The 27,746-nt window shown below is 42.6% G+C and overlaps 1 protein-coding gene and 1 pseudogene across 1 annotated transcript in view; one reads left to right on the top strand and one right to left on the bottom strand.

Moving 5' to 3' along the window:
* The window catches only part of LOC135109425 (octopamine receptor Oamb-like), a 245,230-nt gene that overhangs the window by 42,736 nt on the left and 174,748 nt on the right, over positions 1 to 27,746 (top strand). The window lies entirely within an intron of this gene.
* On the bottom strand, positions 380 to 498 carry LOC135115440 (5S ribosomal RNA; annotated as a pseudogene).

Genomic DNA, 27,746 nt, shown 5'->3' with positions numbered 1-27,746 from the left:
ACATCCTCATCATCACCACCACCTTCGCAGCTCCTCTTCACCCTCTACAATCACAAGCATTTATTCCTTTATCACGAAACAGAAAGCACCACAAGGGCTCTGTATAATCCACCGGGGTCCAGCCTCTTCACACAAACACAAATACAAAGGCTGCTTAAAATATCTGGGGCAAAATTTACATGGCAGCAAAGACTCCTTGATAAGCAATGAGTGAGCAATAATGGGCAGGTGGCGTGCAGGTGACGGTAGATCAATCAGGCGATGGTGAGGGTACACTGGGTCGCCAACACTTGGACACGAAGACAAGGAGGACGAGGAGGACGAGGAGGAGGAGGAGGAGAAGGAATACAAAGGAATACAAAGGAAAGAAAAGTCCGAATACCAACAACATTCGGTGTTCCCAGGCGGTCACCCATCCAAGTGCTAACCGGACCCAACGTTGCTTAACTTCGCTGACCGGAGTTAAAGCGGCGTATTCAACGAGGTGTGGTCGTTGGAAGAGGAAGAGGACGAGGACAAGGAGGAAGAGGAAGAGGACAAAGACACCGACAAGGAGGTGGAGGATTCATTTGAGTCATTGGTATCGTAATCCCAATTTTTAGCCTCCAATACCCAAATACCTGGACGAGGACGAAGACGAGGACGAGGACGAGGAGCACGAGTAAGACGAAGAGGACGAGGAGGTGAAGGATTGATTTGCGTCATTGGTATCGTGAGACTCAGAGAATCCCCAACTTCCGCCCTCTTTACCTTTGCTGTTACTTGATGCCTCACTCGTTGACGTGTTGCGGGCGTCCACTCATGTCCTTCCTCATGTGGTCGCCTATTATTGCTTTTGTTTAGAATTACATGAAGATAAGTTGAGCTGTTACGTCTCTCTCTCTCTCTCTCTCTCTCTCTCTCTCTCTCTCTCTCTCTCTCTCTCTCTCTCTCTCCCTCTCTCTCTCTCTTCCGCCCCTTGAAAGCCCTACCCCCGAGGCTCTGTATCACCTTCGCTACACTAGATAATGACCATCCTGGGACACTCACTACTCTCCAGAATTGTGGGGAGAAAAACGCGATGAAAGGGAAGAGAAATGGAAGCAAGAACGGCGAGGAGAAGAACACTGAGGAAGAGGATGTGGTGAAGAGATAGAAAAGGAAGAGAAGGAGTAGGGGTATGAGGAGGAGGAAGAGGAGGAGGAGGAGTAGGAGTAGGAGGAGGAAGTAGAGTGAATATCAGATTACTTCCATCACACCGCAGCCTGTTTTTTCTCCGCCACTGTATCGCTACCAAACACTGTCGCTCCCGCCGTCCACCACCACAACAGTACCACACAACACCCACACACCACTGGCTACTACCACCAACGCTATCTCTACTACCACTACTGCTGTTGTTGTTGCCGCTACTGCTACTGCCGATGCTCACAACTCAAGCCATCTGGTAAAATTAACTCCCGAAACTTAAATTGTAACCAAGTGACCTAATCTGGTAGCAGGAGCGACGCCCCTAAAATTACCACCAGAGGCAGAGGAAGAAGTTAGAGTTTGGGTCGTTAGGGCGGTAAAGGGTAATGAGGTAAGGCTAATTAGGTTCATCTCCGGAGGAAAGGGACGGGGCTGATTGGGGTGAGGGAAAAGGAGGGGGAGGGGAGGTGGCACTGACTGTATGGACACTTTAAAATATGAGTGGGAACGTGTCCGTGCGGCGACGTGCCCTGCCTGGTGAGCGGCGCTTGCAGACCCGGCGTGGGGAGAGCGAATGTGTGTTTTTAGACCGCCAGACCTGTCGCTCCCCGTCCCGGACACTGAGGCCCAGCAAACAATAGCGCCCATCCGTCTGTCTGCCTTTCTCTCTCTCTCTCTCTCTCTCTCTCTCTCTCTCTCTCTCTCTCTCTCTCTCTCTCTCTCTCTCTCTCCACAGCACACTCAGGGTCAAAAGCGCCTCCTGCAGTTCCCCGCAGTGAGTGTTTTACTGAGTCAGTGTTCAGCGAAGTGCACTGGGCAGTAGTAAGGGATCCCAGGAAAGGCATCACCACCACAGCCTCTATCCTCACTGACCACGGGCCTTCCAAAACAAAGACTAAAGTAGGGGTGGTCAGGAACAAAGCTATTTTAATTCATAGTAATCACTGCACTGAATAAAACGTGAAATAGGAGTAAAACTGAGAAAAAGAAAGGTAGATAAGCATGTTTTCATTCAGTTTTGTTCTCCTACACGTAATATACTAACAGTAGTGAAGCAGAAACCCTCTCATATGTATGCAATGACTTCAGCACACTTTTCATCTTCAAGTGCAGCCACGCCTCCGTCTCCCGGTCAAAAGGAAAGGCAGAAAAAAGTACTCGAGAAGTCCTTCAGCCACTTAACACCTGACGCACACCTGCCTGATGAGACCAGACCAGTGACCGACACGTGGCTTGCATTCAGACACACCGTTACGTATCACGCATCAACCACACACCAGCAGAACTGTCATCCCTGCCCACCTTCATCCACCCTCCATGTCACACCTATCCACTTGTCCACTCACGCCACGCCACGCGCCACCTCACATACCTATGCCATCCTACACCTCATAACACTCACACCACTCGCTCCTCACTTCAAGCACTCTTCTCCACTCCCTATGCGTCTCACCCACCACCCCTTGAGATCACGCAGTCCACGCAGTACTGGCGATGGTGCAGGACAAGCGGGGTGGCTGTGAGGAATGTATCCATCACACCAAGATGGATTCAAACTTCAGCCTCGACATGATTAGACGTGGCTATTCGTCTGGCCGTCCCGCCTCACAATGAATAGCCAAGCGCTGCATAAGTTACGCAGGGTTCACAGCACTCCGCGTCCCTTCCCGGCCACCATTCTCTACCCAGTGTACTCCTATTTTTCAAGCGTTCCAAGTCGTCACGCTCACCAGCTTTCCCGCGCTGCCTGTCGATGCCACATGTGCTGCAACAGATTACACTGCAATACATCAAACACATCCACCAAACACAAATACTCTTCCTATGTGGAAGAGACAATACTGTTTTTTTTTTTTTCAGAAATTTTAAAACTTTTAATTCTTTATGAGAAACTTGAAACCAAAGTATTAAAGAGAGGGGTGTCTTTGTGAGATGGAAAGCAACATGCCGCTGGAAGACCAATACTTTTTATGTGGCCCACACAACAGGTGACCCTTGGGAGCTTCTTTGCCGCTCACCAATATCCGAAATACATTCAGAGATGAATATGATGAAACAAAAACAGCTTCACACTTATGTATGCCTCTGTTCGATCTTCAAAATTGTTATATCAAGTATGTATACAACAGGGGATTGGCAGAGCGTGGTGGTGACGGTAGCAATGCAGGAAAGGCTGTCTGCTGTACCCTGGATAAACCGTCTTACTGAGAAGGTTGTGGCTGGCGGAAGTGCCACGCGCCATGAAGGAGTAATGAAATGCTTGCATGTCACGTCGGCAGCGCGCCTCAATAATCCGGTGGTGGTGCCAAGTCCCTGTACACGTTCTGCGAGGTGCACCTGCTCATCCCGGCACAAAAGGTTACGATATGGACAGACTGCAGCTTAAACAGGCTGCACAAAGTGATTACAACGGAGTGCTTAAGTGAGTGTTGGCGCGGGTGAGTGGATAATCTTTTTCCTTTTCCTCTTCTTACAGTAGCGGATCACGGATGTGCTGATCCCTCGCTTCCACCACGCGCAGAGAGAGAGAGAGAGAGAGAGAGAGAGAGAGAGAGAGAGAGAGAGAGAGAGAGAGAGAGAGAGAGAGAGAGAGAGAGAGAGAGAGAGAGAGAGAGAGAGAGAGAGAGAGAGAGAGAGAGAGAGAGAGAGAGAGAGAGAGAGAGAGAGAGAGAGAGAGAGAGAGAGAGAGAGAGAGAGAGAGAGAGAGAGAGAGAGAGAGAGAGAGAGAGAGAGAGAGAGAGAGAGAGAGAGAGAGAGAGAGAGAGAGAGAGAGAGAGAGAGAGAGAGAGAGAGCAAACCGAGTGAGCCAGATATTTCAGATTCCTTCCTTTCGTTTCTATTTTTTTATAACAAAATTTGTAAGAGATTTGAAAAAATAAATAAATAAATAATACAAAATAACTGTTTCGCTACAGCTTGAACGTAGAAATACAGTGTGTTTGTAAAACGTCTGTATTACGCGAAATTTCAGCCTGAAATAGCTGGCAATTTCATTTGCTCCGTTGCTAATAGTAACATCATGCCTCATCTCACCATTTCCTCGTCACATATTCGTTCCTTCTTTATGTGTATTTCTAAGACAGCATTAAAACGCCATTCAGAAATACAAGTCATACTGCCATTCAAGCAACGCACAGCATCCACCCAGACAATGCCTTGCTCTACGCGCCACTTCCTTCGTTGCGCTAGAGGCTTCCAGTACAAGTTAAGCTCTCAAGGGTACACGCGCTGCCCCAAGCATTCCAGTGTTTCAAACAATACCACACAAACACCGGCCAGTCCAAGACAATGCCACACCTGCACCGGCCACTGCTTTCGTTACACCTACGAAAAAATATTTTTTTAAGTTTAGACAGCCGGTCTTTGGGGAAGTTTGAGGAAGTAAGGCATAGAATACTGAGTCCAACACTATGGGCGCTCACACACACACACACACACACACACACACACACACACACACACACACACACACACACACAAATACACACTCACTTAAAAATACGTGTGTGGGGGGGGGGGGGTGGCAAGTTGGTAGATTTGTTTGTAGGTGGTTAAGATGCGGTCAGGGGGAGAAAGCCAGCGCACGTGGGACAGTGTGGCGGAGGACGACGGCCCAACACGACAGCCGAGAAAGCCACAATGCAGCAGGCAGCAGGTAGCAGGTGGCCAGGAAAAGCCCAAGGTACAAGTTGAAGGTAGAAGCAGCTGACAGACCGTGCAGCACGTGGGCGGAGGAGACAGGCACGGTACGCTGTAACGCCAAGCTGCTCGCCATCTCATCACTTGCCACCATTTTGTTCTAGTTGATTACTGTATGGCAATATGCGGGATAAAAAAACTACATAATGTGGATGACTGGAGTACATTATACAAAACTGTGTTCTGAATAGAGGTATAGTGCCGCTGCCACCTCCGGCCAGGCCCGAGGTAAACCCAGGACTGAGCTCACTGTCCGAGTGGCAGGGTGAGGTCGGCCACCACGTACCTGGCTGGGCGGCTTCCGAAAGCTGATACAACCGGTATGAAAACAAATGGAAAATGAAACCTCGGAGTATGGTAAAAGGAAAGAAAATAAAAAAAATACGTCGAAGAAAATATAGAACTTCAAGAAACCAACGAAACATAACATTAAATTTTAAAATGCACATACACTGAAATATCACAGTACAAGTCTGGGAATTCATTAATCTACTACGTACGCTCAGAGAGACTTGAAGAAACAGACAAAGGTAGAAGAATATTAAATAACACAGCAAAAGGCAGGGCATCTATAATATTTATGTTCAAATGCCATTGGAGACTTTTCTCCCTGAATTTCTTTGAGAGTAACAATCAAACCAGCTTTCCCCGGCCCACCACTTTTTGTTCACTTTATACAGAAAAAATGAAAAAAAAAAAAATGAAATAACGCGAAAAATCTGCATATAAAAAGATCAGATTGTATAAACCCTAGACATATCGATCTATTTGGGGACCTCAAGAGATATGGCGATCATTCTTCAGTAAAAGAAAAACATTACTGTGCCCATTTTATCACACTTCGCAGAACGTAACCCATACCATACATATGACCTTCAAAACCTAGAGTAAGTGAAATATACCTGAGTTGACGAAGCATGAGAAAACAGTTGTGGTCAAAAGTGAACTAACCTGCCTTACTTACTTAGTGTTTAATGTTTTCCCTCAACCTTAACTCCTGTGACCTTGAAATATAATAATTGTCAGGTTTTGTTAGGAGACTGTTAGCAGATCAAAGGACTTGAGATTGAAGAAAATTGATAACCATGCTGGAGGTGAGGACGGTAAGCTACACGGATATGAACACTTCAATATTGCACTTTATTATTTCTTTCCATACGAGATTAGAACCTTAAAGCATGTAAAAATAATGACAAACCGCACCTTATTAAGCCTCTGGAGATTTTAGAGGATCTTACACACACACACACACACACACACACACACACACACTAAGTAAATGGAAATATAAATGTAAATTGAAATACGGAAAAAAAACACATATTCCATTCATAACATATACCACAGAGGCTCGCAATGAACCTTTAGGGAAGTAGTGATGAGCATTGAGCATTGTCAGTAGATATGCTCGTGCACGCATGACTGAAAAAAAAAATAATAGTAATGCATGAAATCCACGAATAATTATAATTAGAATATGATTTAAGCTAAATTATGTACGTACGTGCCATTTAGCATTTTAAAAAATTCAGTTCATTGTGAAATTAAAGGTAATTAAATGTCACCCCGTTATGCGAGGTTCGTATTGCTCTGCTGGTTTTAGTTTTGTTTTCTTTGAATTTACTGATTACTTACTTTTTTCTCATTTCATAGTATTTTCATTATTTTATTTTATTCTATTTTTTTCTTATTTCTATATTTTTAATCTATTTATTTATTCTTAATTTCTTTTTCATCCATAAATCTATCTGATTCATTTACTTACCTTTCATTACTTTACTTAATTTACCATTTTCATTCACATTAAATTTTATTTTGCTTTCAGTTACTTTTCGTTCTTTTTTCGCGTTTCAATGCAAGGTTACTGAAAGCGTCAATAGGAAGCCGTTTTCTACTTACTTTTTGCTTCAATGACCCCTCCCTTAGTCTCCAAACGGGCGGGAGTCGAGGGGAAGAGTTTTCCTTCGAGCAAGCAGTTATTTCTGGACTTGCGACAGGTGCATGAGCCGTCGCTGGGCAAGAAAATATTATGATTCAGTATCTCTCGGTAGGTGGTACAGTTCATCTCTCTCTCTCTCTCTCTCTCTCTCTCTCTCTCTCTCTCTCTCTCTCTCTCTCTCTCTCTCTCTCTCTCTCTCTCTCTCTCACAAAGGGCCAGGGAGACAGAACAAAAGCAGTAATGTACGCCCCTGAAGGGAAGGAAACGTGCAAGAAGTTTTTTTTTAGGTGAAATTTTAAAATAACACGGAGAGAAGAATCGTAATGTGTTAAGCGAGAGTATACTGCAGTGAGGGAGGGAGGGGAGGGAGGGAGGGAGTTGTGGGGTGGATGTGGTGTGGGTGAGTAGGTGGAGATGGATGTTTGATATTACAGTGTGTGTGTGTGTGTGTGTGTGTGTGTGTGTGTGTGTGTGTGTGTGGGTGTGTGTGTGTGTGTGTGTGTGTGTGTGTGTGTGTGTGTGTTTGTGTGTGGAAGGGGCAGTGACAGGTACCTGGAATTGCCGCCAACATACTTTCCTTTTGTCGACTGATATGAAGTTTGGTTTATATTTTGAAGACGGCGAGAGGAATGGAGAGGAGGAAAAGGAAAAGTCGAGGAAACGAAGGAATGAAGGCGTAGACTCAGTAGAAGAAGAAGAGACAAAGAAAAACAAAAGAAGACAATTTCCCCGCTTTTCTGATGCTAAGTAAACACAGAGCTCGTTCAGCCTTCTATGGAGTACGTGTGTGTAAGGAAAGACACTCACACGCGCTGCAGTTATTACCAGGATAAAGGCAAGACGGTATTTGTTTCCTTAGCTCCCTTTTGTTTAACTTCCGGGTAGCTCACGCTCCGCCGCGCCTTTGCTTTTCTACTTACCTTTCTAAAGCTATTTTCACGGCCGTCTGCTCCTCTGAACTGGCTGACTGCATCTTTCCCTCCTCCTCCTCCTCCTCCCTCCTCCCTTTCCTTCATCCACCTGTAAAATGCTTTCCGCTTATTCTCATTCATATTCTGTCCATTTTATTAATTCATTCCCAACACAAAGCACGCTCTGCAAGTGTTGGCTTTACTCTGTTTTGTTCGCCCTCCTACGAGTTGCAGGGAAAGCAGCTCAGGCCAGACAAAGCGGGCGTAACTGGCTTAACATGACTAACCTATGTGCTGAAAAGTGGGGTTGGGATTCACACTGATTCACTGATGCTTCTTCTGTTACTGCATTTCTAACATCCAGAGCATCAACATATAGATCACTGCATGAATTAGTGACAACTGTGTTAAGTCATTGAGACTGGGAAGATGATTTTGAATTATATAATGTCTTCGATCAAGTGACAGGTGCATCTTTCTAAAACAACATGAACTGAAACTGTGAATCAAAACGTCTAGGAATTATTTTCACGTTACGTAAGTCCTCCGTGATTCTCTGGTCCATCATTCACAATATTTTTTCCTCCAAAACACAAGATCACTGCTTGAACAATTACTGCTTCCTAAAGACCGAAGGTAGGAGCCAGTATTCCCAGGATCCTCCCTGTGTGCTGGCCTGCTCCATCTTGCCTAAGAGAGACTGCTCGCACTGCCGAAAGAGAAAAATGGAGTCATCTGAACACCACATTTACATTACAGTCCTTGCTGCCTCTCATGTTTGCGTCATGGGCTTACATCCTCAATTATGGATGAGCGGCCATTTACTGATGGAGATTTATTATAATGCCATCCATATCGATGAAATAGGACATGAACATATTGTTAGATGCTCCTTCCATACCTTTCGATATCCTTCATAAATTTTCTATTCAAACTTTGCTCGTCTATTTTGATATTCCTGCTAATGTCGGCAGCATCTATAACTTCAGTACGTGTTCCTAGAAAACTGGAGTAAATCTTCACTTATCTCAATTTTTTTTTTTTTTTCCTGACAAAAGAATGACTGTGTAAGCAAACATTTTCTACGCCAACACGAGGCATTCTTCTGTAGTAGTCTCGAGCAAACCTCATCTTTAAATTTGTCTTTGTTACCTCTTCGCAAAAGTCAAGATTATGTAGACTCCATTTCTTTCTCTTTGGATCCCCTTACCAAACAAAACATATCGTTTACAAAACCCAAAGAAGGCTTTCCAAGCCGTATTCAATAACTGCCAACGAGTAAAGTCAATATCACAACAACAGTGTGCTAATAAGACACCGCTGAGTCAATAGAAAAAAAAACACAGAACTTCCGGTTGCAGCCTGAAGTCATTATAAATACAAAGAACACTCAGAGAAGCTGAACAATAGAGGAGAATCCAGCCTATGTTTACCTGCAAGCGACAGCCACACACTCACGGCGCAGGTGCACACAGCAAGGCGTCACATTAGCACAAGACGCAATAAACACACAACTTATCTTGAGTATGTAATTCCTCCGTAGAGTGATGCCCCGCCGCCTCATGAATTACGCCTGCTAGGGGCGGTGCGTGGCGTACTCACAGATATATATGAGAGCCATCCAATTAGCCAGTGGAGCAGCAGGAAGCGGGAAACACAAAAAATAAGAGAGTAAAAAAGCACACTCCCGCACAGCAGTAACTCAGTGCAGGGTGGCAGCGAGGAAGAGGTAATCATGGAAGTACGTAGTGGTGGTGGTGCTGGTGGTGGTAATAAGAGAGAGTGAGGAAAAAGAGAAACAACAACAACAACAACAACAACAACAACAACAACAACAATACAATAGAAGAACAAGAAACAAGAACAAGAAAAACAAGAACAAGAACAAGAAAAACAAGAACAAGAACAAGAAGAACAAGAACAAGAAGAATAAGAAGAACAATAACAAGAACAAGGAGAACAAGAACAAGAACAAGTAGCAGTAGCAGTAGCAGCAGCAGTAGCAATAGAAGTAGTAGTAGCAATAGTAGCAATAGTAGCAATAGTAGTAGCAGTAGCAGTAACAGTAATAGCAGCTACAGTAAAACCACTGCGTCACTTTCCATTCCATTATCATCTTCACCATGCAATCTAATGAAAAAAAAAAGAAAGAAAACATACTAGCAAACTTAAACCACAAAACACCATATACTCCCTCAAAAAAAAAAAAATAAATAAATAAATAAACAAAATACCCAGACCAAACAAGAGAATACAACGAATCCGATACGGTACAAATTTTACGTGGGGCATTGAAAGACTTCGAGAGAGCAGTGTTCATGATACGGGGAAGTGCGAGAGAGACAGAGGAGTACTTGGTGTGGATGTTTACGAGTGTGTGTAGCCTGAGTACCGGAGAGGGGGAGAAGCAAGTACTGAAGGGGAAAGAGCAGGTGGAGGTGAAAGAGGAGTAAAGTGGCGGTACTGGCGGCCGTCTGGGTGTGATACGGGAGGCATATGGAAACGTGAAAAAGCAATCTGTGTCTATTATTCGTAACTGTGACTGAGATACAGAGGCGTGAGTAGCTGTAATGTGCTGGACGGGACAGAGAGAGAGAGAGAGAAGAGAGAGAGAGAGAGAGAGAGAGAGAGAGAGAGAGAGAGAGAGAGAGAGAGAGGAGTACAAACCCTAACGCTATACAGGAGTGGAGGAATGGAGTGGAGACCATACCAAAGCTAAATTTCACACAGTATATTCACCAGCGAGACAATGACCGCGGAGCAAAGTGTGAATTAGGCACGAGAGTACACCAGCCCCCAGATTTCTCAGTGCATGCACCTCCAAATAAATAACGTCCAGAGTGCTGAGCGGGAAGGGCAATGAAGGCAATGGAAGGGACAGGAATTCAAGGGCGTTGGATATAAAGGGAAATAAGAGTAAAATTAGAAATAAGGTACGAAGATGTAAAGAAGCGTGGATGAAGATTGGTAGGTTTGATAATGGTTAAAGAGCGAGTGAGCATAAGAGAGAGAGAGAGAGAGAGAGAGAGAGAGAGAGAGAGAGAGAGAGAGAGAGAGAGAGAGAGAGAGAGAGAGAGAGAGAGATGAACCAAAGAGGGAAAAAAAGGAGAAAGAAAAATGCGTGTGTAGGAACAGAAAGGCCTCGAGACGCAGCTGTTTCCATTGAGAGAAGCAGGTGTCTCTCTCTCTCTCTCTCTCTCTCTCTCTCTCTCTCTCTCTCTCTCTCTCTCTCTCTCTCTCTCTCTCTCTCTCTCTCTCTCTCTCTCTCTCTCTCTCTGCTGTGTGTGTGTGTGTGTGTGTGTGTGTGTGTTTCCCATATACTCCACGATTATCATACAATTGAATTTTGTGGCTGATCCAAGAAAGGTGTTGGAATTTTCTCGTGCAAAATACTCGTACCTGTCGAGAATAGTGCCGGAGGGATGTAGTTTTTCGTGTAGGCATCATGTCATCTAAAAGCAGTAGTAGTAGCAATCGTTGGAGGAGGAGGAGGAGGAGGAGGAGGAGAAGCGACAATACCAGCAACTGTACCAACACGACAAAAAAACCGAAGTAACAACTACAATGGTCAAACCCAACGGTGTCAGTAACAGCAGCAACAATAGCAGGAGCAACAACAGAGTCAACAACACGCAAAGCACAAGTGAAAAAATAGTAGCAGTGGCAATATATATATATTTTTTTTTTCGGTCACTAGTGAGTTGGCAGTACTGTAAGTGCGTGTGTCTTTTAGGAGTACTAAGAACTACTACATTTACGTATAGCTCCATTGACACCTATATCGGTAATACTACCAGTGCAGGCAGTAGCAGTGGGACTGGGTATATGATAATGATAGTAATGGTGGTAATGATAAATGTTGTTGCTGTTGTTGTTGTTTTGTTGTTGTTGTTGTTTTGTTGTTGTTTTGTTGTTGTTTTGTTGTTGTTGTTGTTCTTGTTATTGTTTTGGTGGTGCTACTATTGTTGTTGTTGTTTTTTATTGTTGTACTATAGCAGCAGCAGCAGCAGCAGCAGCAGCAGCAGCAGCAGCAGCAGCAACACCAGTAGTAGTAGTAGTAGTAGTAGTAGTAGTAGTAGTAGTAGTAGTAGTAGTAGTAGTAGTAGCAGCAGCAGCAGCAGCAGCAGCAACAGCAGCAGCAGCAGCAGCAGCAGCAGCAGCAGCAGCAGCAGCAGCAGCAGCAGCAGAAGAAGAAGAAGAAGATGAAGAAGAAGAAGAAGAAGAAGAAGAAGAAAAGAAGAGAAGACGAACAGAGAAAAAAATAATAAAATAGAATAAAATAATATAATATAATAATAATAATAATAATAATAATAATAATAATAATAATAATAATAATAATAATGATAATGAGTAAGAAGAAGAAGAAGAAGAAGAAGAAGAAGAAGAAGAAGAAGAAGACGAAGAGGAAGAAGAAGAGGAAGAAGAAAACAAAAACAACAACAACAACAACAACAACAACAACAACACAGAAGAAGAAGAAGAAGAAGAAGAAGAAGAAGAAGAAGAAGAAGAAGAAGACTCACGACTCAAGACGGAAGAACGCACCCGCATAACCCACCACCACCACCACCACCACCACCACCACCACCAACAGGAGTCCTCCATCAGGCGCGGCGCGAGGAGTATCCCAACTGATGGAAGAGGAAGCTGTACGTAACTTAGCCGCTCCTTATCTCACCGAATCAACTCCCTCCTCACATAAATCCGAATGAACTTATCACTTCTCGCCCTCCGAAAATACCCAGACCATTAATAAACTATGAAGTACGCGCGCGATCAATTTTCACCGCTCGCGGGTTGACGTCACTGGAGAGAGGCGAGGCGAGGCAGAGACGAGAGGAGAGGAGAGTGAAGGGACGGTGGGACGTGCGGCTACCGGAGTATATTTGCATTTCCTTACTCCCTCATGACTTTTTGATACGACAGACTCAATCTGGGCGAGAACATCTGCCCGTTCGAATTCAATAAAGGCCACACACCTATTCGCACTGACAATGTATCGTACGCTTGGCAAATTGTTATGTTCCTCCCACGCCCTCTCCTTCCCTCCCTCCCTGCCTCCTTCTCTCCCTCCCTCAGGACTGGCAGGCATTGTTGAAGTTGTCGTGCTACATATGAAGTAAATTGCGATGTCAGTGGAGAGCAATTTCATAATAGTTTTCGATCACGCTTCCATCCACGCATGCTGCACTTATGTATTGCTTCTATTTGCAATTCCAACTTGCAAAGTGCTTCAAATCTTTAAAAATTAATCCCTACCTGAATTCATTTTTCTTATCTATTTATGAAGGTTCAGTTAAATAAAGCTCAGGGAAAAACTATTTGAGAGATGAGTTAAATGCTCTACAGCAATTCCTAGAAGTGTTTTTTTTTTTTTTTTGAGTCTTGGAATAGAAAGATAAGTGAGGGGACATTCACCTCTTTAGATAACGTGAAGTAACATCTCTAAATCTTAAAGTTTACCACAGATATAATAATTCCAACCAAACTAATTTTGAGAAAGTATCTACTATCGTGGATCGATTTATGTAAGGTGGAATTTCCGGGCAAGTCTGAACACCTAACTCTGAAGCTCCGCACATTAGGCACCCACACTTACTCACCATTTGTACTATATTGAGGAACACGAATCGCATTTCCTGTGAAAGATTAGTACATTTGATTGCGTTTTCACTAAGGTAGGGCCGTGGTAGTGAAAATGGACGGGAACCATGCTTGAAACTACTTCCCCTTAATCAACTTTATCGCCTTTCCAAGGTGAGCCGAAGGGTAGAAAACGATAAACCATGGCGGCGTCGGTTTCGCTTCGGGAAAGACAGACTAATTTCGGCTAATTAACTCAGCCTCTGCTCACTGAAATAACCGGGGCAGCGCTTCTACTGGGAACAGCTGGACTTTTCAGGACTCCACTTTGACTTAAATGAGGAGAAATGACGAAGTGAAGTCTGATTAGTGACCCCGCGAGGAGACTGAGATGGAAGAGGACCAGAGGAAATAAAGAAGAGGGCGCAAGGGGAAACGAAAAAGAAGAGGAAAGTAAAGAAGAGAGGGAACGTGAAGCGAAAAGAAATTGAGAATATAGAAAAAACGGGAGGTGAAGCGAAAAAGAAGGGAAAATATATAAGAGAGGGAAGTAAAAACGAAAACGAATGGGAATATAGAAGAAGGGGAGGTGAAACAAAAAAGAAAGGAGGAATATAGAAGTGAAGGGAAGTGAAAGGAACAAGGCGGAATAAAGGAAGGATAAATGAATGGGAACAAGAGGGTAAGATGGTGGTAGAAAGAAAAAGAACATTGGTATGAATCACAAATAAAAAAAAAACACGTAGTATCTGCTTGTAATTTATAGAGGATTCCGTTTATTTGACATCCAAGTCGAAGTTAGAGAGGGAGGGGTGGAAGCCAGGAACACACACACACACACACACACACACACACACACACACACGAGAACAAAGGAGAAGGTGAGAAAAAAGATAAATGCACAAACACACAAGACAGGAAGGCAAAATGAGACACACGGTCGGAAGAAAGCAGGAATGAAAGATGAGGAGAGTGGAAAAAAGGGCACGCGGACACAAAATGCGAAGATTAAAAACACACACACACACACACACACACACACACACATAAGGAGCATCACGTATCCATAATGTCACAGGGCGGGGGAGCAGGAGGATGAGGTGAACAAGTAAGAGGTTTACCCAGGTTTCCCATACAAGGTCCTGGCCATCGCTTCGCTTCTGTTGCCGCTGGGCCTTGAGTGCCGCACGGAGCAGCTGCCGGAGACGTGTTCAGCGAGCCGTGGCGGGGCTGCCTGAAAAAGAAATATTACAACTTTTGCCGAATGTTCCTCGCCGTGGACTACGTGTGCTTTCTGCTGTTTTTGCTTGTGTGTGTGTGTGTATGTGTATGTGTGTGTGTGTGTGTGTGTGTGTGTGTGTGTGTGTGTGTGTGTGTTTCCTTGATTACCTGCGTGTCTATTTGTCAGCGCTTTGAGACCCTCGTTTGGCAGCTTTACTCTAGTTATATCTTTTTTTATGATCATTTCTTTTTCTTTTCGCTCTTTCTGAATATTTCTTTTCCACTTTTATTCTGACTGATTGTCGACCTGAATTCGCTCATCTAAACTCTCTCTCTCTCTCTCTCTCTCTCTCTCTCTCTCTCTCTCTCTCTCTCTCTCTCTCTCTCTCTCTCTCTCTCTCTCTCTCTCTCTCTCTCTCTCTCTCTCTCTCATTTGCATTGACGCGTCCCTCTTTATCTCCCGGGCTGGAGGGAAGGTTTGGTCTCCTCATCTGGAAGGGCGGGCCTTTTCTTCTCGTCGATCAAAACTTTTATGACGTGCACGTTCGGGGTGGCGTGCTAAGTAGCCATCGCGGAGGGGCACTTCGTCAGGCCCGTCCCTTGCCGTACCCCAGAGACAGCGGCAGGAGCAGGGGCGGCAGTGAGCGAGGGGCACGTTCTTAGTACAGGGAGTCTTTCCCAAATACGGCTACGAGTAAAGGCAAAAACCAACGTGATATTATAAAGAGGTGACAGAATTCCTTTTCATCGTGATGTCTTTCGTTCACCATAGAAAATTTTATGCAGCCACTGAATGCAAGTGACAATAAGGGGACGAATTATTTCAGAAGCTGTACGTAATTTTGGTAAAGTAAGAATGTAACTACAGGGCTCTAAGAGATCTGAAATACCTAACCACTCTTTGGCTTTTAGTATTGTATCTCAACATCACTCTCTAAGCTTGCACCAAAACATTGTATTAAGCTTGATGAAAGGCCATAGGAGACAAAAGTTACAAGAGACGTAGTTTTCACACACACACACACACACACACACACACACACACACACACACACACACACACACACACACACGCACGCACGCATGACCAAACCTGTATCATCTTCGTTTATTTACAGCCACGACTTCGCCCATCCGGCAAATTACGAAAATAACACAGAGCGTGGCGGGGAATGCATAAGTTGCTATCAGGCAGGAGCAGCGTCTCGTGGTGCAGTGGTGGGAAAGGAAGGATTAGCCACCACTTGCATGACAGACTCCGAGGGCAACGAGAACTCCTCACCCTTAGAGAGAGAGAGAGAGAGAGAGAGAGAGAGAGAGAGAGAGAGAGAGAGAGAGAGAGAGAGAGAGAGAGAGAGAGAGAGAGAGAGAGAGAGAAAAAAATAAAAAATTATATAGAAAAACAGGCCACAACAGACCTTGCGGTCCTCACGAGGGTGACCTGACCTAGGACTACTTAAGATGATAGTAGAAGAAAAGGACAGGAAAGCAGAAGGCTCTCTCCCCCCACCCTCCACTCCCTCCAGCATAAGCCGTACAGGAAAACAGACCAGAAAGAAATACCTTATCGGGGTTAGAGAAGAAAAAAACCCGAAGGAAATTTTATAGGAAAGAAAGAAAATAAATGAAGTTAGGTGCCACCATTTCCTGAAGGCAAGGAAGTTAATCGCTAACAAACAAACGCTGTTAGCCGCGGATTGCAGGCAAGATATTTATCAAGACGGCATTTAAAAATCTCTACGGTGTTGCAGTCTATCACGTCTCGGGGAACCCTATTCCATTAGATTTACTACTCGATGGATTTTTGTTTTCTTTTTTTTTTTTTTTTTTTTTTTTGATTCGTGAGAGTTGAAGGATTTCCCAACAATTTTGCAACAGTTTCCTCGCGTGTAATTTGAAGAGTCTATGGTGAAATATTTACTGTAGTCCATGTTATCAATGCCTTTAATGATTTTAAACACTGGTATTAAGCCGCCTCTTTGTCTTCTTTATGAGAGAGAGAGAATGAGAGAGAGAGAGAGAGAGAGAGAGAGAGAGAGAGAGAGAGAGAGAGAGAGAGAGAGAGAGAGAGAGAGAGAGAGAGAGAGAGAGAGAACAATTGCGACACAAAAGTAAAGGCAAATTAAACGCGTCCGTCCTGAAACAAACAAGACTAACTTCATTTACAGAGAGAGAGAGAGAGAGAGAGAGAGAGAGAGAGAGAGAGAGAGAGAGAGAGAGAGAGAGAGAGAGAGAATAGGAGGTAGAATGATGATGAAACAATGCAAACGATCGACTATAACATTCAGTCATCATCATCATCATCATCATCATCACCACCACCACCTCCACCACCACCATCACCACTTCCTTATTGTCACTACCTACTTAACTACCCACCATCGGCACTTCTAAAACTCCCCATGTACAAAACTTCACACCAACAGGAAACTACACTTTAATCCCAGCACTGCTTTCCTTTACAAACCTGCGTCTCTTTGCGTTTTTTTTTCTTTCTTCTTTTGTTTCTTTTGTAGTTATGTTTACACCTTGTCTTTCCTTTTTCTTTGATCCCCTGGACATTCTTTTGTTGTTGTTGTTGTTGTTATTGTTGTTGTTGTTGCTATTCTTGTTCAAGTTATATAGACAAGACATTCTTTTTTTCTCTCTCTCACTTAAAAAGCCTCAAGTTAAGTAAATGATTATACGTACTTTGCCCAAATTCCCTCAATTTTACTCTAATAAAAAAGCATAATGCACCAACAAGTCTCTCAGCCCAATACATAAACCCTTCCCTTCACCAGCGATCACCAACCTCCAAGATTATTTCTCTTCTTAACGAGCCAGACATCTTGCCAAAAGAATTCCTGCTGAAGCGAACACCGCCACCCCGTGCTTCCTGACTCCACGCATTCCCTTTATCTCAGATTCTAAAATCCTACTGTCAGCTGAGTCCCGAAATAATTTTATCTTCTCAGGTTACGCGTGTGGCACACTCCTTTTATGCTCTCTTCCACCTGTCAACGAACTGCAAACCTTGAGCGTCGTGTTTAAAGGTCTGGGGAAAAAAACCTTCAAACTTTCTCCCGAAATCGATGCTTCCCAGAGGAGAAAGCGCCCACAACAACGCTGCTCAAAGCACTCCGCGGCGTACACCCAAAAATAAAAGGAAAATACAGAGAAAAACCAGTGCACGATTTTCCTTTTTCTTACTTTGAATGCCGTATATATTCGGCAATCCGTTAAGGGTTTATTTTGTTTCACTGAGTGTGAACACCTTAATGTGAGCTGTTAATGAGTTTTAAATTTACGTCATTATTTCATCATTAAATATTGACGAAATCGTTGTCCTTATATATTTTCTTATTTTATTTATTGATTATTATTATTTTTCTTTTTTTTCTTGTCTTTCACACACGTCTCGTATTTGACATCTTCCTTAATAGCACAGGATTGCGGAATAAACAGTTTCGATATTCTCTTAACTTCTCGCATGGCTATTCATTCATTCTGAGGTCTTTACTTATGCCAACTTATCTGACACTTTCTACTATTACAACATTGGGAAAGTCATTCATTTTAACCCTCTTGCTTGCAAAAATAAGTGTGACAAGATATTTCTTTTGAGTAACCATAAAATTTCACTAAGCAAAGTTTAAACTACAAGCACTAAGAGATTCAAATTACTCGGTAACTCTTCTTATTGTTGTTATGTCAGTCAAAATTTTATCAGGACTCTGTTAATAAATATGAGAGGCCATAGCAGCCATGAAGTTAAAAATACCTAACCTAACCCGAAATATCTAAATTATACCTGACCCTTTTAAAAGTCTTAAGAAAATGCCACAACAGTCAAGAAATCAAAAATGCAGAAAAGTCGTATACAAAACCATCTTCAAGTCTTCTGTCTCAGTACCATAGAGTGAATGTTAACTTCCCTGGCAGGTCACTAGAGGTAGTTCTCTGAAACCTCCAGAGCAACATGCATTACCCTCCGCATTAATTCACGAGGAGCGATGCTTTCCAAAGTGTTGACTGATCAGTACCGAATCGTCCCCTTCTCCCTGAGGAACACAACACCCCCTTAAGTAGATTTATCTCGCTGCCTTGTGTTTCAGTAATTGGCTCCTGTTGTTGGCGCGATTAACATATTCATTGACTCACGCGATACAAAGGAGTGTGTCCTATTGACGAGCCTCACCTCCACCCACCATTTACTGCCGCGCCTCTACACCTCACTGATCCTCCTTAAAGCAGTTCTGAGTCGTCATTAGGGCTGGGTCTGTGTTCCTGGAAGGTGTATCGAGACTGTCGTGTCAGTTCAGTGTTTCTGGAAGATGTGTGTCGTGGCTGTCGATGTTGTTGACCGTTCCTGGAAGGTAAGTGGCTGCTGTTTAGTTCACTGCCTTTTTTTTCTTTCTTTTTTTTTTTTTTTTAAGTGTGTTGCGACTGTAGTGTTAATACCCTCGTTTCACTGTTTCTGGAAAATGTGCCGGAGCGGTTGCTCTAGTTCACTGATTTTTCAAAGCTGTATCTTGACCACCGCTTCGTTAACTGTTTCTGGAAAGTGTCACCAATGTCGGTTTCGTCCACTATTACTGAAAGGTGTATTACAACTATGTATTTTCTTTCTTTTTTTTTTCACTGTGTCTGGAAGATGTGTCGCGACTGTCACTCTCGTTCACTATTTCTTTAAACATGAATCACGACTGTTACTGTCGTTGACCATTTTTTGAATGTATGACATGAGCTGTTATTTCGTTCACTGCGTCTAGAAGTGCATCTTTACTGTTGATATCCTTCAATGAACATTCCTGGTTGTTAGGGAAGAGCAACACTCGATACACTGGGTGAAATAAAGAGCTGTAAAGAGTTCGGTGGCGTTGGGATCCTGAAATCCATGTATTGGCAAAAGATTCATGCATAGTCATAACATTTTACATCCATCCATTTCCCGCACATTTAGGTGTATAGGCAATTCTGACTGAGGCACGTCAAAACGTCCTTGTGTATTCTGTCGTGATATATTTGCTGCTAAAAAAAAAAAAAAAAAAAATAGAATAAGCTGACTACCTGGAACTACAGAGCACCAGTGGTATCCTGTGCCTCGTGCTTATAACTACTAAGTGATAATGGGACGATAAGACGAATGGGAGAAAACTTATGTTGCCGCAAAAACGTAAAAGCAGTGAGAAGCCCAAAAGTTAGAGTTTCGTTTTAATGGCAAATAGATAATAGCCTTTGAATCAGAGAGGTAAATGATATATATATATATATATATAGAGAGAGAGAGAGAGAGAGAGAGAGAGAGAGAGAAGAGAGAGAGAGAGAGGAGAGAGAGAGAGAGAGAGAGAGAGAGAGAGAGATGAGAGAGAGGAGAGGAGAGACAGAGAGAGAGAGAGAGAGAGAGAGAGAGAGGAGAGAGAGAGAGAGAGAGAGAGAGAGAGAGAGAGAGAGAGGAGGAGGAGAGAGAGAGAGAGAGAGTTATATACCCCCCAAAAAAAGCTGTAAAAAAGTAGAAAAGCACATTACCAAAAACAGTAAACATTGATATTTACAGTCCAACACGGTATGCAAACAAACATATTCCAAAACACAACACCACCCCCACCCCGCGAAAAATAAATAAATAAATAAATAAACAAAAACATGAGGATGGCAGATGACTTACATTCATACGGTTCACATCTACACCTCCCTGCCATCCTCACCTTATATCTTACTAACCACCACCTCCCGGGGGCACATCCTCCCGCCTCCTTCACCTCCTCCCGCCTCCTTCACCTCCTCCTCCCCCGCACCTCCCTCCCTGGAGAAATGTCAGGCTGGCAAGGCTGTCACCGAGTTGCTCTAAGGTCTGTTTTCCTAAGCAGCCTCAGGGAACCCTCAACCTTTTGTCCCCCGCGGCCCGAGGGAGGCGTGGCTGTCACTTGCTCAGCATTACAGCAGTCATCAGGCGACGGGCGTCTGAAATGGTGATCCCGCCCTTCCCGAAGTCCCATGAGAACGTCTTCCATCTGATGCCTCGAGAAGAATACCTGGCGACCTCCTCCGGGACCACACACACACACACACACACACACACACACACACACACACACACACACACACACACATACACACTCACTCACTCATAGACAGACAGAGAGAGAGACTGATAAATTGAGATAAACAGATAGATAGATTACAGATATACAGATATCTGTACCTATCTATCTGTACCCACCCACCCCACCCAACTACACACATATACACGGAAACTATATCATCACAAGTTCTCTCTCTCTCTCTCTCTCTCTCATCCTCTCCTCTCTCTCTCTCTCTCTCTCTCTCTCTCTCTCTCTCTCTCTCTCTCTCTCTCCTCTCTCTCTCTCCTCTCTCTCTCTCTCTCTCTCTCTCTCCCTTCATATGTCTCCGGTATCTTATCTTTTACTCTTTCTCTTCACTCCCTATCTCTCTCGCTATCCCTTTCATGCTTCTGCAGTATGTTCACTCAGCACGTGTCTGCCTCTCCAGCTGTCCAGTGAGAGAGAGAGAGAGAGAGAGAGAGAGAGAGAGAGAGAGAGAGAGAGAGAGAGAGAGAGAGAGAGAGAGGGGAGGAGAGAGAGATTGTGTGTGTGTTTCTCTCCTCTTATTTTGGTTTCATTTCGTCTCTCTCCTCTCTCTCTCTCTCTCTCTCTCTCTCTCTCTCTCTCCTCTCTCTCTCTCCTCTCCTCTCTCTCTCTCTCTCTCTCTTCTCTCTCTCTCTCTCTTACACACACACACACAACACACCACACACACACACACACACACACACACAGAAACATACACACACAACACCTTTTCCATATTTCTCTCTTTCTCTCTCTCTCATATCTTTTCTATATTTATCTCAAAGTCTCCTCCTTTTCCACCACCTCCTCCTCCTCCTCTTCCTCTCCTCCTCCTCCTCCTCCTTCTTCTCCTCCTCCCTCCTCCTCCTCCTCCTCCTCCTCCTCCTCCTCCTCCTCTTCCTCCTCTTTCTTCTTCTTCTTCTTCTTCTTCCCCGGGGACGCGCTTCCATGCATTGATCACTCTCCTTTTGTTCACCCTGTGGATGTTGTGGGGGGGGGGAGGGCGAGAGGGCAGAGGTAGTGAGAAACGAAGAGAACTTGAGGAGAGGAAGAGGAGGAGGAAAAGGAGAAGGAGGAGGAGGAGGAGGAGGAAGAGGTGCGTGTGTGTTTCTTCTCCTGAATTGGGCAGGTAAGTCTTCTCGTGGGTGGAGGTTGGGTGGAGTAGGTAAGGTGGGATTTAAGGGGGTGAGGTACATGTTAGGAGTCCCGGAGGAGAAGTGGGGAGGTTGATGGAGGCTGGGAGTTTGAGTTAAGGCTCCCTTGTAATCGTCTTTGGTGGTGGAGGTACAGAAATGGTTGGTGGTAGTGATGGAGGTGAGATTGGGGGATGGGATGGGATGGGATGGTGGAGTGAGGAGTGAAGGAGGAGTGGAAATGAATGCAAGAGTAAGAATGACTTGTGGTGCTGTTGGTGGGGAGTGGTTGAAGAGGATGGGATGCTGAAGTGATGGAATGAAAATGAGACTGGGGACGGCGCACAGACTGAGAGCAGATGTAAGATGAGAGGTGTGGATGGGAGGTGTGGATAGGATTCTGGAGTGCAGTGAAAGTGAATGTAAGAATGACAGATGGAAAGTGGATAGAAAGATAAAATACTAGAAACAGAGAAGAGAATGCTGCCCTCCCCCCACATAAAAGAGGAAAAGACAGAAGGGGTGAGAGAAATGGAAAAGACAATAAACTATAGGATGAAATGCTGGAATGGAGTAGTGGGAATAAATGCAAGAATAACGGATAGAAAGTGGTTATCAAAATAAAACAAGAAACTGAAAATAAATTACAATACTCCTGCACGTAAAAGAGGAAAGGGAAAACACAGCAAGAGTGACCCAAACGAAAAAGAGTGTAGAGTACTAAGAGAGTGGAGAAAAATACAGAAATGGTGGAAAGGGAGGAAGAGAAAGAGGGAGAAGGTTAGAGTGTACTGGAATGTTAGGAGAGAGGAAAGCATTACACTGGAAGAGGAAAAGAAGAAGTTGGTGGACTGAGGTTTGCTTTGATAAACTTATAACCTCTTCCCTCCCTCGGTCTGGGCCGTTCACACAGAGAGTCCTATGGGAGCGTGAATGCATTCCAGCTCGCCCTTCCTACACGAGATATTTTCTATTGGTATAGTATTTCCCATTTTTCGTTGGCCTCCACGACGGGAGAAAGAAAACGTGTTGAATAAAAGAAAATGAAATGTCTCTTTTGTGTCGAAGACGGAACTATCTGGGAATTCTCAAGGACTCATTTTACATCGTCCTCTTCCGAAGTGAATTCTTATCTGGACTCCTTTCTAAAAAAAAAAAAAAGAAAAAGAAAATCAAACAACTCCCAGGGAAGAGTATGAAACGCGTCGCCTAAACGAGAAAATACAAAGTTAATGGTATACATAAAAATATGATACTCTGTCATAAAAGCTTGGGTTACAAACGTCCCCTCGCGTGCACACACAGAGGCGTGAATGTTCTGACACCCACCCACTCTCCCCGTCCCCCCTACCCTTCCAAATTTACCCTCTTACCCACTCACCCACCCACCCGCAACCCACCCTCTCTCTCCCACTTACAACCCTTCCACCCACGCACCCACATTCCCACCCACTAGCGCACCCCACACACGATGGTGCTAAAATCTAAATAAAATGTGTTTCAGCAGCTTTCAGCGAAGTACATATGCAAAAAGTAATATTTGCTGGAAAAAAAGTCTATCAGCATATATATATATATATATATATATATATATATATATATATATATATATATATATATATATATATATATATATATATATATATATATATATAAACAAAAAGGAAAGTGAGAAAAAAACATAGTAATAGCAAACTACGTAAAGAAAAAAGCCAAATTCATTCTCTTTCTCTCCAGTAACTTCAGAAAAAAATTAAAATTTGTTTATATATATATATATATATATATATATATATATATATATATATATATATATATATATATATATATATATATATATATATATATATATATATATATATATAAACTAATTTTAATGTTTTCTAAAATTATTGGAGAGAGAGAAAGATAATGAATTTGGCTTTTTTCGTTACGTAGTTTGCTATTAGTGTTTTTTTTTCACTTTCCTTTTTGTTTATCTTCTTTTATATCTGTTTCTCTCTCTTTCCCCTCTGTGTATTTGATAAGTTTGGTGGCCTTTTGACTGCTCAACTCACGTATGTACGCACGAGTGTGCATACATTTACTATGTAGGCATGTGAAAAAAAACACGTATGGAGCTGGAAGCCTGGCCCACTCGGTCACTCTTACCAAGATCAGTTTATACAAGGTCGCTCTGTATGCAGCTTTTCTAGTAATACTAGTGGTGAGTGTGTGAGGGAGGCGGGTGGCGAGAGGCTGTTAGGGCGAAGGCTGATATGGTGGATACAGCTGGGGCCAGAGGTGGACAATGGTAGGGGGCAGCATGAGCAGGGGTGGCGGAAAGGGGATGAGTAGGGGTGGGGTCTGTTAACGAGCGAGGGTGTCATTGCTGATAGGGTGAGGCGTCAGGGGTACGATGGCCACAGTCCTTCTCTTTTTTCCTCCTTTATGGGGAAGGCGGGAATAAAGACAATGAAGGAGGTTGAGGAGGGCGTGCAGGAAAGGCCACGTCTCGAGGGAGGTCATCAGAAGGCAGGCCACGCCCTTCACTCTGTCACGAAACAATCTGTCTACCTCTCATCTCCCTCAGATAGATAATTCATTCCTTCTCCAGCAGTCGACGTTTCTCTGTTACACTGAAATTACTGATCAAAATGTTCACGTGACTTGCGTTTAATAGAAGCGAGGGAGAGAAGAGAGGAAGGTCCAGGGTCAGCGACGGCAGTGAGAACGATTTTTTTTTTTTTTCTTTTTTTCCAGGTTCGGAGCTTGTGAAAAAAAAAAAAATAATCAATCTCAAAATTTTTATCTGATAATGTCCATATGTTCCTTACTTAAAACAGACATTCTGCGTATGTGAAATATTCTTCCGAGTTTACAGGAACAATGTGCAGGTAATAATATCTGACTTTATCAACATTTCACTTCTAAACAGAATTTATAAAGTTCAGAATTTTAAACTTTATGTATCAATGTTTTTCTTGTAGTTTTCAAGCTTTAAAACTGTAATTTTAGAAGGAATTTTTAATCGCAATTTTTCATTTTTTCCACGTCCAGAACTTCAAAAATAAACTGAATTTTTATTTATTTATTTATTTATTTATTTTTATTTTTATATATTTATTTTTTTTTTATAATGTATATATGTTCAAAACTTATAACAGAGACATTCTGTGTATGTGAAATATTCTTTTGAGTTCATAGGAACGGTCCTAAAACTGGCGAATAGCACTTCAAATATTTATATGAAACCCAACGGAAAGATAAGCGTGTCTAACTAATTAAACATGACGCACCGCCTATCTCTTATGCCGGCCGTGCAAATGACGGCTCCTGGCCCGGCGAATCAAGTACTGGACCACACCACGCAGATGTCAAGTCTGAGCTTGATAGTTAACGGTGCAACGAAGTTCTTCTGTAGAATAAGTTTTTTTCACCAACAATACTATATAATAATAGATCAATAGTTGTTTATAGGTGTGTTTCTTAAGCCTAAACAGAATCTGCCATTTTTCAGACATTTTGCTATGAATACTCGTTTAACCCTTAAGTTGGTCCTTTTTCTTTTTAACAATATTACTTTTTTCTAAGAAACGGAGAAGGTTTGAATGTTAATGCGCTCTTGATAATCTTACTCTGCGAAGGCTTGCTATGCCATGTTGACATGAAATGAAGCTGCCTTGAACTGCATTATGTACTGCGTAATGTTAACGAGAATGATAAGCAAATGAGCGACACTGAGAGGCAGCCAAATGCATGGAGTTGAGTTTATGGTTGAGTGAGGGTGACTGAATATGCAGAGAACGTTCGAATATGTAGATATGTTCTTAGGGTCGCTTATAGACGTGTGTTCTATTCCAAGTGTAACGATGGCTATTAGAGATATACATTCTATTATCTTACTATTATGGATGTGTGTTTATTTTAATTTCTTAAGTGTGTTAATATATCTGTAAGTTTGTTAAAATGTTAAAAACATTTTTTCCATTACTTCTAAGTGTAATTATGGCTATTAAAGACATATATTCTATTGGCTTACTGTTTTTCAAAGCTATTATACACGTGTTCAAATTCTTATTCTTAGTGCGTTCATATATTTTTTAAGTTATTAAGCCTTTGCCCTCCCACCCATTGCTGTGATTGATACACTTTTCACTGGACGGAAGAGACCAGTAATTCATTCAGACACATCCTTTATTTCGCATTTCAATGAGCCAATATCATGACTCATTGTTTTCTGTGCGAACTCCGTTTTAACCATCACGGATTTTGCATAATTCCAACACTACTTTTCGCAAACATTTTCCTCCCAATCACTGACCACTATTCAAAATTTATTTGCTGTTGCTAATACTGCAGCTAATAATGGAGGAATATATCATGGCGAAGGGATATATAAAGCTGTAAGTGGGTTAAAAGCCTTCCAAGCTGTAATATCTATCAAAGCTGAATCTTCTCATATTTCTGACTGCATATCATAAATGAATGAATATATTTGGCATAATTTTCTTATGTAAATCAGTGTGGTGCATCATACTAATAAACTATTAATCCATTTGAAAAGCAATATCCTTCATTTATGCATGCAAGCATAACCCAGGAGAGGTAAATTGGGGTATTTAGTTCAAATCATTACAAAAAAATATATATATATATATATATATATATATATATATATATATATATATATATATATATATATATATATATATATATATATATATATATATATATATATATATATATATATATATATATATATATATATATATATATATATAACACTACTGCTGCACTGAAATATAAATACATAAATAAATAAATAAATAAATAAACAGATGAACAAGAGATCAGCCAATTTATCCCACTGTTTCAGAAACACAGGTAAACCCACCAAGACACGTACATGTTCTAGAAGCAATATCAGCATGGTCCTAATGATAATGATGATGATGATGACGACGACAACGACGAAAAAAGGGGAAATGTACGTTGTGGTGGTGCTAACACGTCGCATATTTTGAGCACAGCAATGACAGAGCAGGGTGAGAAAAAACGATCAGACATATATATGAGTGTGTTGTGTATTTTGAGTGATAGTCCTTTAAAAGAACAGGCAGGCGAGATGCTTTATGAGTGTGTGTGTGTGTGTGTGTGTGTGTGTGTGTGTGTGTGTGTGTGTGTGTGTGTGTGTGTGTGTGTGTGTGTGTGTGTGTGTGTTTGTTTTTACCGTATTCCTTCAGTGTAAGCAAGGGAAGACGAAAAGTTGGAATATTCAATCCCAAGAGTTGCCAGTCAAGATAACATCCATAAAGCATTAAAGCTGCAATCACTGCCTAGGTACTTCAAGATGCGTACAACCACTAACACATGAAATCCACAGCGACGAAGGCTAAGCAGTAACTGGTAACGTAAAGCCACAGTGAGGTTGCTGGACTTCCATGTTAACAGGACGTATAGAGAACTTCGAGATTTTCCATATTCCCACGTGATTTAATTCCTTGACTCCTAACAACCTATATAAGAAATAAGATGTAACCAATTATAGCACTTGAAGCTTTGAATTACTCCATCGTTTCTGGCAGTGGTGTCTTTCAAAATAAAACTCTAAACTTTCATCACATCTGTATTAAGCTTAGTGAGGTGCCGTGGCAATCAGAGGCTTTAGAAAGGGGTGAAGTGATTTGTATTCTCCGTTATGGTAACACAGTCATAAGGATTCAGTGTGCTAAGACTGGATGTACACTGGTGACACTCTGATTACGTGTAACTATTCGCAGTCCGCACGTGTCGGTGCATCCGTGTCCCTGATTTTTTCGTTATTATCTCACATAATACTGTGCTGAATGTAATATGTACCTTACGAGTACTGTTGTGTGTGTGTGTGTGTGTGTGTGTGTGTGTGTGTGTGTGTGTGTGTGTGTGTGTTTGTGTGTGTGTTGCACGCGCACACACACACACACACACACACACACACACACATTTTTTTTTTTTTTATGTAGGAGGGACACTGGCCTCTAAGTATTCCATC

This window comes from Scylla paramamosain, chromosome 2, assembly GCF_035594125.1.
Source record: "Scylla paramamosain isolate STU-SP2022 chromosome 2, ASM3559412v1, whole genome shotgun sequence".
Classification (NCBI taxonomy): Eukaryota; Metazoa; Arthropoda; class Malacostraca; order Decapoda; family Portunidae; genus Scylla; species Scylla paramamosain.
This window is presented reverse-complemented; position numbering and strand designations above follow the sequence as displayed.